Source organism: Oncorhynchus keta, unplaced genomic scaffold, assembly GCF_023373465.1.
Source record: "Oncorhynchus keta strain PuntledgeMale-10-30-2019 unplaced genomic scaffold, Oket_V2 Un_scaffold_10655_pilon_pilon, whole genome shotgun sequence".
NCBI classification, from domain to species: domain Eukaryota; kingdom Metazoa; phylum Chordata; class Actinopteri; order Salmoniformes; family Salmonidae; genus Oncorhynchus; species Oncorhynchus keta.
Window position 1 is genome coordinate 90444 of NW_026290756.1, and position 13892 is coordinate 104335.

At 44.4% G+C, this 13892-nt stretch overlaps 1 protein-coding gene across 3 annotated transcripts in view; it reads right to left on the reverse strand.

Moving 5' to 3' along the window:
* LOC118375501 (uromodulin-like) overlaps positions 1-4676 on the reverse strand; it is a 34265-nt gene extending 29589 nt beyond the window's left edge. The window contains exons 1-5 of one of the 3 annotated variants that reach the window (XM_052513409.1): positions 4603-4676; positions 4142-4195; positions 3846-3941; positions 3226-3662; positions 1118-1207 (exon numbers count right to left, since the gene is read on the reverse strand). The gene's annotated coding sequence lies outside the window, so the exon portion shown is untranslated. Of the gene's footprint in view, positions 1-1117; positions 1208-3225; positions 3663-3845; positions 3942-4074; positions 4094-4141; positions 4196-4459 lie in introns of those variants that run through there. The other 2 variants (XM_052513408.1, XM_052513410.1) reach the window with 2 other exon arrangements.
* Positions 4677-13892: the final 9216 nt, after the last annotated feature.

The following is a 13892-nucleotide window of genomic DNA, read 5'->3' on the forward strand; positions in this document are numbered from 1 at the left end:
GGAAATCCTACAACAGATTATTAAAAACCCTGCCATCTTCCATAACATCATAGTAAGCTTATCAATCATAGCCCGAATACTTAAGGAACACCATTTCCGGATTAAGCAAATCTACAGTCTCATACAGTGGGGCAAAAAAGTATTTAGTCAGCCACCAATTGTGCAAGTTCTCCCACTTAAAAAGATGAGAGAGGCCTGTAATTTTCATCATAGGAACACTTCAACTATGACAGACAAAATGAGAAAAAAAATCCAGAAAATCACCTATTGCAGATTCAGTCTTCCCAGCCTGGTGCAGGTCTACAATTTTGTTTCTGGTGTCCTTTGACAGCTCTTTGGTCTGGGCCATAGTGGAGTTTGGAGTGTGACTGTTTGAGGTTGTGGACAGGTGTATTTTATACTGATAACAAGTTCAAACAGGTGCCATTAATACAGGTAACAAGTGGAGGACAGAGGAGCCTCTTAAAGAAGAAGTAACAGGTCTGTGAGAGCCAGAAATCTTGCTTGTTTGTAGGTGACAAAACACTTATTTTCCACCATAATTTGCAAATAAATTCATTAAAAATCCTACAATGTGATTTTCTGGATTTTTTTCTCATTTTGTCTGTCATAGTTGAAGTGTACCTATGATGAAAATTACAGGCCTCTCTCATCTTTTTAAGTGGGAGAACTTGCACAATTGGTGGCTGACTAAATACTTTTTTGCCCCACTGTATATGGGCTATGGTATTGGTCGAATGTGATAGTCTGCCTATAACCAGCCTGAGTAGGCCTATAACTCCATTCCTATTCTATTCTGAGTTTAGAGAAATGAATCCAATTGGAAATTAGGTATTATCATGCTGGTTAATGCGATACATGTCTGTTGAATTTGGAAAAATTCACCTGCACTCAGCCCTGCCCCATTTATGGAGCCAATCAGGAGCCTCTACTGCGTTGCGGCCGTGGCATACTGCATACTTCTTACTAAACGGTACGTGTTAAATAGTATGCAACGATGAGTTCATAGTATGCAGTTTAAGTATGTAGTACGCTATTATAGGTATTCGGACAGCGCATGAGTCTGGGTGTACTTTACAAGGATCTTGCCAACTTGTTATTGGTTCTGTGGAGTTACCTGCCAATGTGGTTGTTTGGTTGGTTGGTCGGGCTGTTCCTGTTGTGGTGTTCCAGGAGATCGGTGGTGCTGCTGTGGTGGTGCTGCCACCTGACAGAGATAAAGACAGGATTTCAGTTCAAACTTACTTTACACTATTTTTAAATACTAAAGTCCCTAGTGGAGGTTGGGTTGTAAAGGGTTGGGGAGAAGTGGAGGTTGGGTTGTAAAGGGATGGGGAGAAGTGGAGGTTGGGTTATAAAGGGATGGGAGAAGTGGAGGTTGGGTTGTAAAGGGATGGGGAGAAGTGGAGGTTGGGTTATAAAGGGATGGGAGAAGTGGAGGTTGGGTTGTAAAGGGATGAGGAGAAGTGGAGGTGGGAGAAGTGGAGGTTGGGTTATAAAGGGATGGGGAGAAGTGGAGGTTGGGTTATAAAGGGATGGGGAGAAGTGGAGGTTGGGTTATGAAGGGATTATTAGAAGTGGAGGTTGGGTTGTAAAGGGATGGGGAGAAGTGGAGGTTGGGTTATAAAGGGATGGGAGAAGTGGAGGTTGGGTTGTAAAGGGATGAGGAGAAGTGGAGGTGGGAGAAGTGGAGGTTGGGTTATAAAGGGATGGGGAGAAGTGGAGGTTGGGTTATAAAGGGATGGGAGAAGTGGAGGTTGGGTTGTAAAGGGATGGGGAGAAGTGGAGGTTGGGTTATAAAGGGATGGGAGAAGTGGAGGTTGGGTTGTAAAGGGATGAGGAGAAGTGGAGGTGGGAGAAGTGGAGGTTGGGTTATAAAGGGATGAGGAGAAGTGGAGGTTGGGTTTTAAAGGGATGGGGAGAAGTGGAGGTTGGGTTATGAAGGGATGAGGAGAAGTGGAGGTTGGGTTGTAAAGGGATGGGGAGAAGTGGAGGTTGGGTTATAAAGGGATGGGAGAAGTGGAGGTTGGGTTGTAAAGGGATGAGGAGAAGTGGAGGTGGGAGAAGTGGAGGTTGGGTTATAAAGGGATGAGGAGAAGTGGAGGTTGGGTTTTAAAGGGATGGGGAGAAGTGGAGGTTGGGTTATAAAGGGATGAGGAGAAGTGGAGGTGGGAGAAGTGGAGGTTGGGTTATAAAGGGATGAGGAGACACCTGAAACCCCACCTCTTCAAGGAATACCTAGGATAGGGTAAGTAAGGGTAAGTAATCCTTCTCACCCCCCTTCTCCCCCAACAAGATTTAGATGCAAGTGGCTGTTCCACTGGTTGTCATAAGGTGTATGCACCAATTTGTAAGTCGCTCTGGATAAGAGCGTCTGCTAAATGACTTAAATGTAAATGTAATGTAAATGTGAGAAGTGGAGGTTGGGTTTTAAAGGGATGGGGAGAAGTGGAGGTTGGGTTATGAAGGGATGAGGAGAAGTGGAGGTGGGAGAAGTGGAGGTTGGGTTATGAAGGGATGAGGAGAAGTGGAGGTTGGGTTATGAAGGGATGAGGAGAAGTGGAGGTTGGGTTATAAAGGGATGAGGAGAAGTGGAGGTTGGGTTATGAAGGGATGAGGAGAAGTGGAGGTTGGGTTATGAAGGGATGAGGAGAAGTGGAGGTTGGGTTATGAAGGGATGAGGAGAAGTGGAGGTTGGGTTATGAAGGGATGAGGAGAAGTGGAGGTTGGGTTATAAAGGGATGAGGAGAAGTGGAGGTGGGAGAAGTGGAGGTTGGGTTATGAAGGGATGAGGAGAAGTGGAGGTTGGGTTATGAAGGGATGAGGAGAAGTGGAGGTTGGGTTATAAAGGGATGAGGAGAAGTGGAGGTGGGAGAAGTGGAGGTTGGGTTATGAAGGGATGAGGAGAAGTGGAGGTTGGGTTATGAAGGGATGAGGAGAAGTGGAGGTGGGAGAAGTGGAGGTTGGGTTATGAAGGGATGAGGAGAAGTGGAGGTTGGGTTCAAATAAAACAGACATAAATAATGAGGAAAATGAATACATTAACAAGAAAAATGTGTGCTTGCATGTCTTGAAGTATTTATGGCTGTGAAATAAGTTGTTGTGGGGTTTAAACCATAATACACCAGGATGGTGATCTAACTGTATCCATAAAGCCTTTACTAAGGTTGTTGATTAGAAAAAAGAGTAAAGTTGATAAAGAAGCTTAAAAAACGATACTCCTACCTGAGCAGATGACACCAGCGTCTTCGTGATGTCCACAGTTGTGTAATCCAAACCCATTGTGACTGCACCTTAAGAGATTAGACTCGCTGCCTGTACATCTAACGTCATCCAGCCAGATTGTCCCGTTCCCCTGTCCGAAGTGGGCTTCACGTGGTGCAGACAGAACTCTTCCACAGCCCAGCTGTCTACACACCACCTGGGCGTCACTCAAGTCCCACAAGTCGTCACACACCGCCCCCAGTGACCGCTGTGGTAGACCTCCACTCTCCCAGAGCAGGAGTTAGGACCATTGACCAATCTGACTTGACTATTGGCTAATGCTGATGTTGTTGTTTCGGATGTCATTGTTGAAAACATACGGTCTGCGACGCCGGGTGGGGGGGTGAGCGGTGGTGTCGACATCTGTGTTGGAGAGGTGGCATTGACATCTGACCGAACTGAAAGAATTGAGTTTCTGATGAAGCATTGGCTACTAGCCACAGTGTCATGTACCATAATTATGTATGACTTACAAGACCTTCAGGAAAAATGTCAACTACTATGATGAAAATGTAACTCTGCCCAGATCTTAAACACAAGGATCTGAAACACATAATGACCAAGACCATCAACCCTGTTACCTGAGCTATGACCAGTGGTGTCCTGTATGAACAGGAACAGCAGCAGAGCCCCTGAGGACATCGTTAAGAACACCATCATTCAGATCCAAAACACACCTGAGAAGAGGTTTAGAGTTAGTAGTGGGTCGTTAGTGGACAATGGAGTGATACTGTATATAGTTAAACATCTAGAAACCAATTCACATAAAGTGTTACTCGGAATTACAAATAAAATAAAGTATAATTGAACCATCCAACAATGTAGTTTTAGTCTGCTAGAATGGCCAAGTCTTCCAGGACCTCCATCGTTGACTTACCACTCAGAGGACGTAGGTTCTGGATTCACCTGGGAGCTCCATTTATACCGTTTCCTAGGACACATCATGTGACCATAAAGAACATTTATATTGTGATTACCGGCATTGAGTTACTTATTCATCACTTTCATCACACAAACAGAAACTAACCTGACAGATGAATAAAACGACTCTTTGTCAGAAATCCTTGTATCAATATACTTAGTCATAGGACTTCTCAATAATATGGACACAACCTCCCTATATAATAGAACAACCTTGGGGGTTATGAACACAAAGACAGTTTGTACATTCCAATAAAACCACAGCCAAACATACCTTTAGCCAACAGCCATTTCTATCAAATGTATTTAATGTGTTACCATCAAGAAGTCCTTTGAAGTCATTTGAGTCCATTGCAAAACTGTGAATAGATTAAAAACATACAAACAAAACTTTAACAGCTCAATTGTAAATCTGACCTATTTGTTTGATTGGGGTTTCACCGTTTCTTTGAATGTTTGATACTCCTTTGATGTATTTCTGTCTGCAAAATGAGTTATTTGTACAAAGTAAAGTTTCCTTTTGCACAAAGTAAACTGACCCTAACCTTCACAAGACATTTGCCATGGATTCAAAGTGTGCAAGAATGCAGAGAGGCTTTATCTGTTGTGTAGTGAACCATAAAAAACAATCCTGTAGTGCATTTCCACTATCTAAATCAAACACACTAACCCTGGTGGTCAGATAACCTACATTCCCAAGTTGCCATGTCATGTTTGCATCAAGTGTTGCTGGGGAATATCTGGTATGCATCACAAAAGGCACCCTATTCCCTATATAGTGCACTACTTTTGACCAGGGCTCATGGGGTTCTATATAGGGGGAAAAGGTTGCCATTTGGGATGCACACCCAATGTAATTTCTTACTAATACTATAATTTGTCATACGTGTGAGATTTGCTTTACTCTAAGTGTTGCTGCGCCATGCCTCTTGTTGTATAGCTCCTGAAGTCCTCACTGTGCTGTACACTCTCAAATAAAGATGTATCGAATTGCATTACAAACTAATTACAGTTTTCTGAACAAAAATATGAAGGCAACATGTAACAATTTCAAACATTTTTAACATGAGTTATAGTTCATATAAGGAAATCAGTCAATTGAAATGAATTCATTAGGCCCTAATCTATGGATTTCACATGACTGAGCATGGGGGCAGCCATGGGCAGGGGGCATAGGCTCACTCACTTGGCAGCCAGGCCCATCCACTGGGAAACCAGGCCCAGCCAATCAGAATCATTTTTTTCCCCACAAAGGGGCTTTATTAAAGTGTAATTTTATTGTCCCCTGCACAAGGTACACCTTTGTAATGAGCATGCTGTTTGATCAGCTTCTTGATATTCCACACCTGTCAGGTGGATGGATTATCTTGGCAAAGGAAAAATGCTCACTAACATACTTGAAAACAAATTTGTGCACAAAATTTGAGAGAAATAAGCTTTTTGTGTATATGGAAAATGTATAGGATTTTTTTTATTTCAGCTCATGAACATGGGACCAACACTTTACACATCAACACCATTATCCCAGAAACCCTAGACCCGCTCCAATTTGCATACCGCCCAAACAGATCCACAGATGATGCCATCTCTATTGCACTCTACACTGCCCTTTCCCACCTGGACAAAAGGGACACTTATGTGAGAATGCTATTCATTGACTACAGCTCAGCGTTCAACACCATAGTACCCTCAAAGCTCATCACTAAGCCACGCTGATCCTAAACACTGGAGCTCCCCAGTGGTGCATGTTCAGTTCCCTCCTGTACTCCCTGTTCACCCACGTCTGCCTGGCCAGGCACAACTCCAAAACCGTCATTAAGTTTGCAGACAACACGACAGTGTTGGCCTGATCACCGATAACGACGAGACAGCCTATAGGGAGGTCAGAGACCTGGCCGGGTGGTGCCAGAATAACAACCTATCCCTCAACGTAACCAAGACTAAGGAGATGATTGTAGACTACAGGAAAAGGAGGACCGAGTACGCCCCCATTCTCATCGATGAGGCTGTAGTGGAGCAGGTTGAGAGCTTCAAGTTCCTCGGTGTCCACATCACCAACAAACTAGAATGGTCCAAACACACCAAGACAGTCGTGAAGAGGGCAGGACAAAGCCTATTCCCCCTCAGGAAACTAAAAAGATTTGGCATCAGTCCTGAGATCCTCAAAAGGTTCTACAGCTGCAACACTGAGAGCATCACTGCCTGGTATGGCAATTACTCGGCCTCCGACCGCAAGGCACTACAGAGGGTAATGCGTAAGGCCCAGTAAATCACTGGGGCAAAGCTGCCTGCCATCCAGGACCTCTATACCAGGTGGTGTCAGAGGAAGGCCCTAAAAAGACCCCAGCCACCCAAGTCATAGACTGTTCTCTCTACAAATGCATGGCAAGTGCTACCGGAGTGCCAAGTCTAGGACAAAAAGGCTTCTCAACAGTTTTTACCCCCAAGCCATAAGACTACTGAACAGGTAATGAAATGGCTACCCGGACTATTTGCATTGTGTGCCCCCACAACCCCTCTTTTACGCTACTGATACTCTCTGTTCATCATATACGCACAGTAACTTTAACCATATCTACATGTACATACTACCTCAATCAGCCTGACTAACTGGTGTCTGTGTGAAAGCCTTGCTACTTTTATAGCCTCGTTACTGTAAATAGTCTCGCTACAGTTTTTCACTGTCTTTTTACTGTTGTTTTTATTTCTTTACTTACCTATTGTTCACCTAATACCTTTTTGCACTATTGGTTAGAGTCTGTAAGTAAGCATCTCACTGTAAGGTCTACTACACCTGTTGTATTCAGCTCACACAGCCATGCAATCTCCATAGACAAATATTGGCAGTAGAATGGCCTTACTGAAGAGCTCAGTGACTTTCAACTTGGCACCGTCGTAGGATGCCACCTTTACAACAAGTCAATTCGCAAAATGTTTGCCCTTCTAGAGTTGCCCCAGTCAACTGTAAGTGCTGCTATTGTGAAGTGGAAAGGTCTAGGAGCAACAATGGCTCAGCCGTGAAGTGGTAGACCGCAGAAGCTCACAGAACAGGACCGCCAAGTGCTGAAGCGTGTAGTGCGTAAAAATAGTTTGTCCTCGATTGCAACACTCACTAATGAGTTCCAAACTGCCTCCGGAAGCAATGTCAGCACAATAACTGTTAGTTGGGAGCTTCATGAAATGTGTTTCCATGGCCGAGCAGCCACACACAAGCCTAAGATCACCATACGCAATGCCAAGTGTCGGTTGGAGTGGTGTAAACCATGCTGTCACTCTGGAGCAGTGGATATGCGTTTTCTGGAGTGATGAATCACGCCATCTGGCAGTCCGACGGACAAATCTGGGTTTGGTGGATGCCAAGACAACGCTACCTGCCCGAATGCATAGTGCCAACTGTAAAGTTTGGTGGAGGAAGAATAATTGTCTTGGGCTGTTTTTCATGGTTCGGGCTAGGCCCCTTAGTTCCAGTGAAGGGAAATCTTAATGCTACAGCATACAATTACATTCTAGATCATTCTGTGCTTCCAACGTTTTGGCAACAATTTGGGGATTTCAGCATGACAATGCCCCCATGCACAAAGCGAGGTCCATATAGAAATGGTTTGTCGAGATGACTGGCCTGCACAGAGCTCTGACCTCAACCCCATTGAACACCTTTGGGATGAATTGGAACTCTGACTGCGAGCCAGGCCTAATCTTCCAACATCAGTGCCCAACCTCACTAATGCTCTTGTGGCAGAATGGAAGCAAGTCCCCGCAGCAATGTTCCAACATCTAGTGGAAAGACTTCCCAGAAGAGTGGAAGCTGTTATAGCAGCAAAGGGGGAACCAACTTCATATTACAGAAATTATACAAATTTGCATTGGGGTACCACTCTGGTGACAAAGCCCTTTGTTCCTTTCAAGTGGCAAAATTGTACCATTAAAAACATACACATTTGCTGTCTTAAGGTACCACCTCAATGACAAAGACATTTGTTCCTTTAAGTTGCAAAAAGAAAGACGTTAGACGTTCTAAACCTCTCTGCATTTACAATATGTAATGTAAAATAATGTTGATTCAACAACAATGAATATTAGCAAGACCTCTTTGTTGTCACATACTTTTACATAATCCTTTACAAAGACGTTAGAACTTCCGATGGACAATAATAGTGATCAACCTGAACATAACCACAGACCACCTAAACTGGTACAAAACTTCCATTAACGGGTGGCACAAATACAACACTGTGGAAACCACGGCCATACAATATGCTAATGAGCCCCCTCAGCTACATTGCCCACACAAACATGAAAAAAACGCAGTGAAGATTGTACCTTATATTCAAAATATTGTGTATAGAAATGTACCATTATACTAGATTATCTGCACATGTACCCTAAAAGGTACTGAACAGTACAGTATGTTTACCTCTGAAGATACTTTGTGTACTTTTGACCTTTTTGTACCCAAGGGAACAATACCGAACCCTAACCGTACCCATATGTTTGAGAGCGTACTAGTATAATAAGTGCATAAAATATTTGCCTTTATTTCTTTCTACTGGCGATTGGACCCCGAGCTGGAGGGGATGGGGGTGTGAACATCTCTTATGATGCTGTTATGGCAGGGTTCTCCAACCCTGTTCCTGGAGATGTTTTCACTCAGCTAATTATCGGATTGATAAGCTGAATCAGGTTAGTTTCAACTGGGGTTGGAGCGAATACCCTCTTGTAGGTTTCTCTCCAGCAACAGGCTTGGAGTTAAAACCTACAGGAGGTCAGCTCTCTGGGAACAGGGTTGCAGTTAAAACCTACAGGAGGTTAGCTCTCTGGGAACAGGGTTGGAGTTAAAATCTACAGGAGGGTATCTCTCCAGGAACAGGGTTGGAGTTATAACCTACAGGAGGGTATCTCTCCAGGAACAGGGATGGAGTTAAAACCTACAGGAGGTTAGCTCTCCAGGAACAGGGATGGAGTTAAAACCTACAGGAGGGTATCTCTCCAGGAACAGGGTTGGAGTTAAAACCTACAGGAGGGTATCTCTCCAGGAACAGGGATGGAGTTAAAACCTACAGAAGGGTATCTCTCCAGGAACAGGGATGGAGTTATAACCTACAGGAGGGTATCTCTCCAGGAACAGGGTTGGAGAGCCTTGTGTTATGGAATAGTAGCGTATAACCCCTAACAAAGGAACCAACCAAACATAGTTGGTCTTGTAGAGCCATCTGGTGGGGGATGTCGATACAGGATAATGAAGCAAGACTTGGCAATATGCCAGGACCTTGATCAGATTGATTATCACATCATCTATGTTATTTCAATGATAAGACCTCATGTAGCCCTTTTATCACTGTAATACAACACATCTCTTCAGATCTCTTTTTTTTTGTGACTGACTGTGTTCAAAACCGGATTTCAAGCGCACCACACAGCTATGTTACTCTGAGCTGAAGCCTTCCAGCGCACCACACAGCTATGTTACCCTGAGCTGAAGCCTACCAGCGCACCACATAACTACCAGCGCACCACACAGCTATGTTACTCTGAGCTGAAGCCTTCCAGCACACCACACAGCTATGTTACCCTGAGCTGAAGCCTACCAGCGCACCACATAACTACCAGCGCACCACACAGCTATGTTACTCTGAGCTGAAGCCTTCCAGCGCACCACACAGCTATGTTACCCTGAGCTGAAGCCTACCAGCGCACCACACAGCTATGTTACCCTGAGCTGAAGCCTACCAGTGCACCACACAGCTATGTTACCCTGAGCTGAAGCATTCCAGCGCACCACACAACCATGTTACTCTGAGCTGAAGCCTGCCAGCATGGACATTCTCTTGGGCAGCTAACAGAAGTCTTCAGGTCTCAGGCAAGGTTACACGCCACGTCAGTGTAGTACAAACCACCTCTGTTACATCTGGCTACATGTCCTAGATTGAATATTGAGAGCATTTTGAACACTGCCCAATGTTTTAGTGACTCGATTGAATCAAATAGCATTGTCAAACAGATGGACTCAGTTCGTTATCGATCTGCTGTAAAGGCTAAGTCAATTAGAAACCATTTGATAGGAAAGCTATCGAGTCACTGCCATTGATTTGGAGCGTTTTCAACCTTTCTTCTGGTCTCTGTGTGTTTAAGTTGTATCAGTAGGTTCGTATTCTGTGGAAAAGTTCCATCTTTATTAACAGACATGCTGGAATGAGACATACTCCAGCACCCTGTAGTATTGTTGCTTAATGATGATTCCAAATTGGCCTGGTGGACAAACAACATCAAATCATTGTTGGCTGTCCTAGCTGGGAATTCCTCCACATGAGTGTTTTGTGCTACACTGACACAGACAGTTTCAGGACATTGTGATGTTAGAGTTGTCCACCGCTAGGATGAACAAGGCCAAGGCCTCCACACTGCTGACATGGACAGATGGAAGTTCTAAGACATCAGAACTCATTGCTCTGAGGTCCACTGAGGTCCACCGAGGTCTACTGAGGTCCACTGAGGTCCACTGAGGTCTACTGAGGTCTACTGAGGTCCACAGAGGTCTACTGAGGTCTACTGAGGTCCACGGAGGTCTACTGAGGTCCACGGAGGTCTACTGAGGTCTACTGAGGTCTACTGAGGTCCACGGAGGTCTACTGAGGTCTACTGAGGTCCACCGAGGTCCACTGAGGTCCACTGAGGTCCACTGAGGTCTACTGAGGTCTACTGAGGTCCACGGAGGTCTACTGAGGTCTACTGAGGTCCACGGAGGTCTACTGAGGTCTACTGAGGTCCACTGAGGTCTACTGAGGTCCACTGAGGTCTACTGAGGTCTACTGAGGTCCACGGAGGTCTACTGAGGTCTACTGAGGTCCACGGAGGTCTACTGAGGTCTACTGAGGTCTACTGAGGTCCACGGAGGTCTACTGAGGTCCACTGAGGTCTACTGAGGTCTACTGAGGGCCACTGAGGTCTACTGATGTCCACTGAGGGCCACTGAGGTCTACTGAGGTCTACTGAGGTCTACTGAGGGCCACTGAGGTCTACTGAGGTCTACTGAGGGCCACTGGGGTCTACTGAGGGCCACTGAGGTCGACTGCAGTCCAGGTAGGTCTACTGAGGTCTACTGAGGGCCACTGAGGTCTACTGAGGTCTACTGAGGGCCACTGAGGTCTACTGAGGTCTACTGAGGGCCACTGGGGTCTACTGAGGGCCACTGAGGTCGACTGCAGTCCAGTGAGGTCTACTGATGTCCACTGAGGGCCACCGAGGTCTACCGAGGTCTACTGAGGTCTACTGAGGACCACTGAGGTCCACTGAGGTCTACTGAGGTCTACTGAGGTCTACTGAGGTCTACTGAGGTCTACTGAGGTCCACTGAGGTCTACTGAGGTCCACCGAGGTCTACCGAGGTCTACTGAGGGCCACTGAGGTCCACTGCAGTCTACTGAGGTCTACTGAGGTCTACTGAGGGCCACTGAGGTCTACTGAGGTCCACTGCGATCCAATGGGGTCTACTGAGGTCTACTGAGGGCCACTGAGGTCTACTGAGGTCCACTGCGATCAAATGGGGTCTACTGAGGTCTACTGAGGTCCACTGTCCTAATATCTTGTTTCTGACTTTTCTGTGATCACTGTTGCAGTTGTTTGGCATGTGTTACTATTTTATGTGCATTTAAGCATTATTTATTGGTCCATTCTTGCCAATTTTCATATTTCTGTTTTAAAACTATGCTGTTTTCATTTAACCTATGCAATGATATGCAAACTGGGACCTTTAGGGGAGGAGGTTAGTGGGTGGTGGATGGGGTGTTCTTTTAGGGTTTTATGTTGTTATGTCTGAAAATGTTCTAAAACTAAATGTATCACAAAAAAGTTGTATCAGTGACTCCTGAGGACTCACAGACAGGCATGACCTTTAACACAGGTGATTTGCATCACATAGCATTGATAGTAAAACACACATGCCTTATTTTGGGGGTTCTGGTCCAAAAAGCTAATAGTAATGAAGTAGATGATCCAACACATTAGTTCACTCTTCCAGGTAGAACCTTTTCACCAAAGGTTTCCTAAAGGGATCTTTGAGGGTCCTTTGTTGGGCAAAAAGGTTCTACCTGGAATAAAAAGTAGTCCTGGAAACTGGACAGCCGGAGAACCCTTTATGAACCCTTTCAAAGACAAAATGTTTCCATCCCTGAAGGGATGTTGGTCAGGTCCATGTCCTACTTCATTAGTGTTTTGCATCACAACAATAGAAACAGAATGGGAACATTATGACACTGATAATAGAAACAGAATGGGAACATTATGAGACTGAAAATAGAAACAGAATGGGAACATTATGAGACTGATAATAGAAACAGAATGGGAACATTATGAGCACTGATAATAGAAACAGAATGGGAACATTATGACACTGAAAATAGAAACAGAATGGGAACATTATGAGACTCAAAATAGAAACAGAATGGGAACATTATGAGACTCAAAATAGAAACAGAATGGGAACATTATGACACTGATAATATAAACAGAATGGGAACATTATGACACTGAAAATAGAGACAGAATGGGAACATTATGAGACTGAAAATAGAAACAGAATGGGAACATTATGAGACTGATAATAGAAACAGAATGGGAACATTATGACACTGAAAATATCAAATCAAATCAAATTTATTTATATAGCCCTTCGTACATCAGCTGATATCTCAAAGTGCTGTACAGAAACCCAGCCTAAAACCCCAAACAGCAAACAATGCAGGTGTAAAAGCACGGTGGCTAGGAAAAACTCCCTAGAAAGGCCAGAACCTAGGAAGAAACCTAGAGAGGAACCGGGCTATGTGGGGTGGCCAGTCCTCTTCTGGCTGTGCCGGGTAGAGATTATAACAGAACGTGGCCAAGATGTTCAAATGTTCATAAATGACCAGCATGGTCGAATAATAATAAGGCAGAACAGTTGAAACTGGAGCAGCAGCACAGTCAGGTGGACTGGGGCATTGTGTCAGGTAGTCCTGGGGCACGGTCCTAGGGCTCAGGTCCTCCGAGAGAGAGAAAGAAAGAGAGAATTAGAGAGAGCATATGTGGGGTGGCCAGTCCTCTTCTGGCTGTGCCGGGTGGAGATTATAACAGAACGTGGCCAAGATGTTCAAATGTTCATAAATGACCAGCATGGTTGAATAATAGTAAATAGAAACAGAATAGGAACATTATGAGACTGATAATAGAAATAGAATGAGAACATTATGATACTGAAAATAGAAACAGAATGGGAACATTATGATACTGAAAAGGAAAGAACATGAGCTGTATGTTTCATTGATATCACACAATGTGCTTTTCAGATCAATGGATCCCGTCCATTTTAATGTTGGCCAGTGGACAGACTGTTTGATCTTCTCTCTCTTATTACTCCTTGTAAGAGAAAATAAAAGATTATGCAGATCTTTTTAAAGTGCACCAAATGTGTAATTTGCTTGTCCTCTAAAAGAACACCATAATATTTTAGATCACTGAATGTACCGCCTGTATTTTAGATCTGTAACGGTTCTCCTCGTCATCTGAGGAAGAGTAGTCAAGATCGGACCAATGCGCAGCGTGGTATGTGTCCATATTAATATTTAATAAATCAACTGAACACTGAATAACAAAACAACAAAGAGAGTGAACGAAACAGTCCTGTCAGGTGCAAACACACAAAACAGAAAACAACTACCCACAAATCAAATGGGAAAA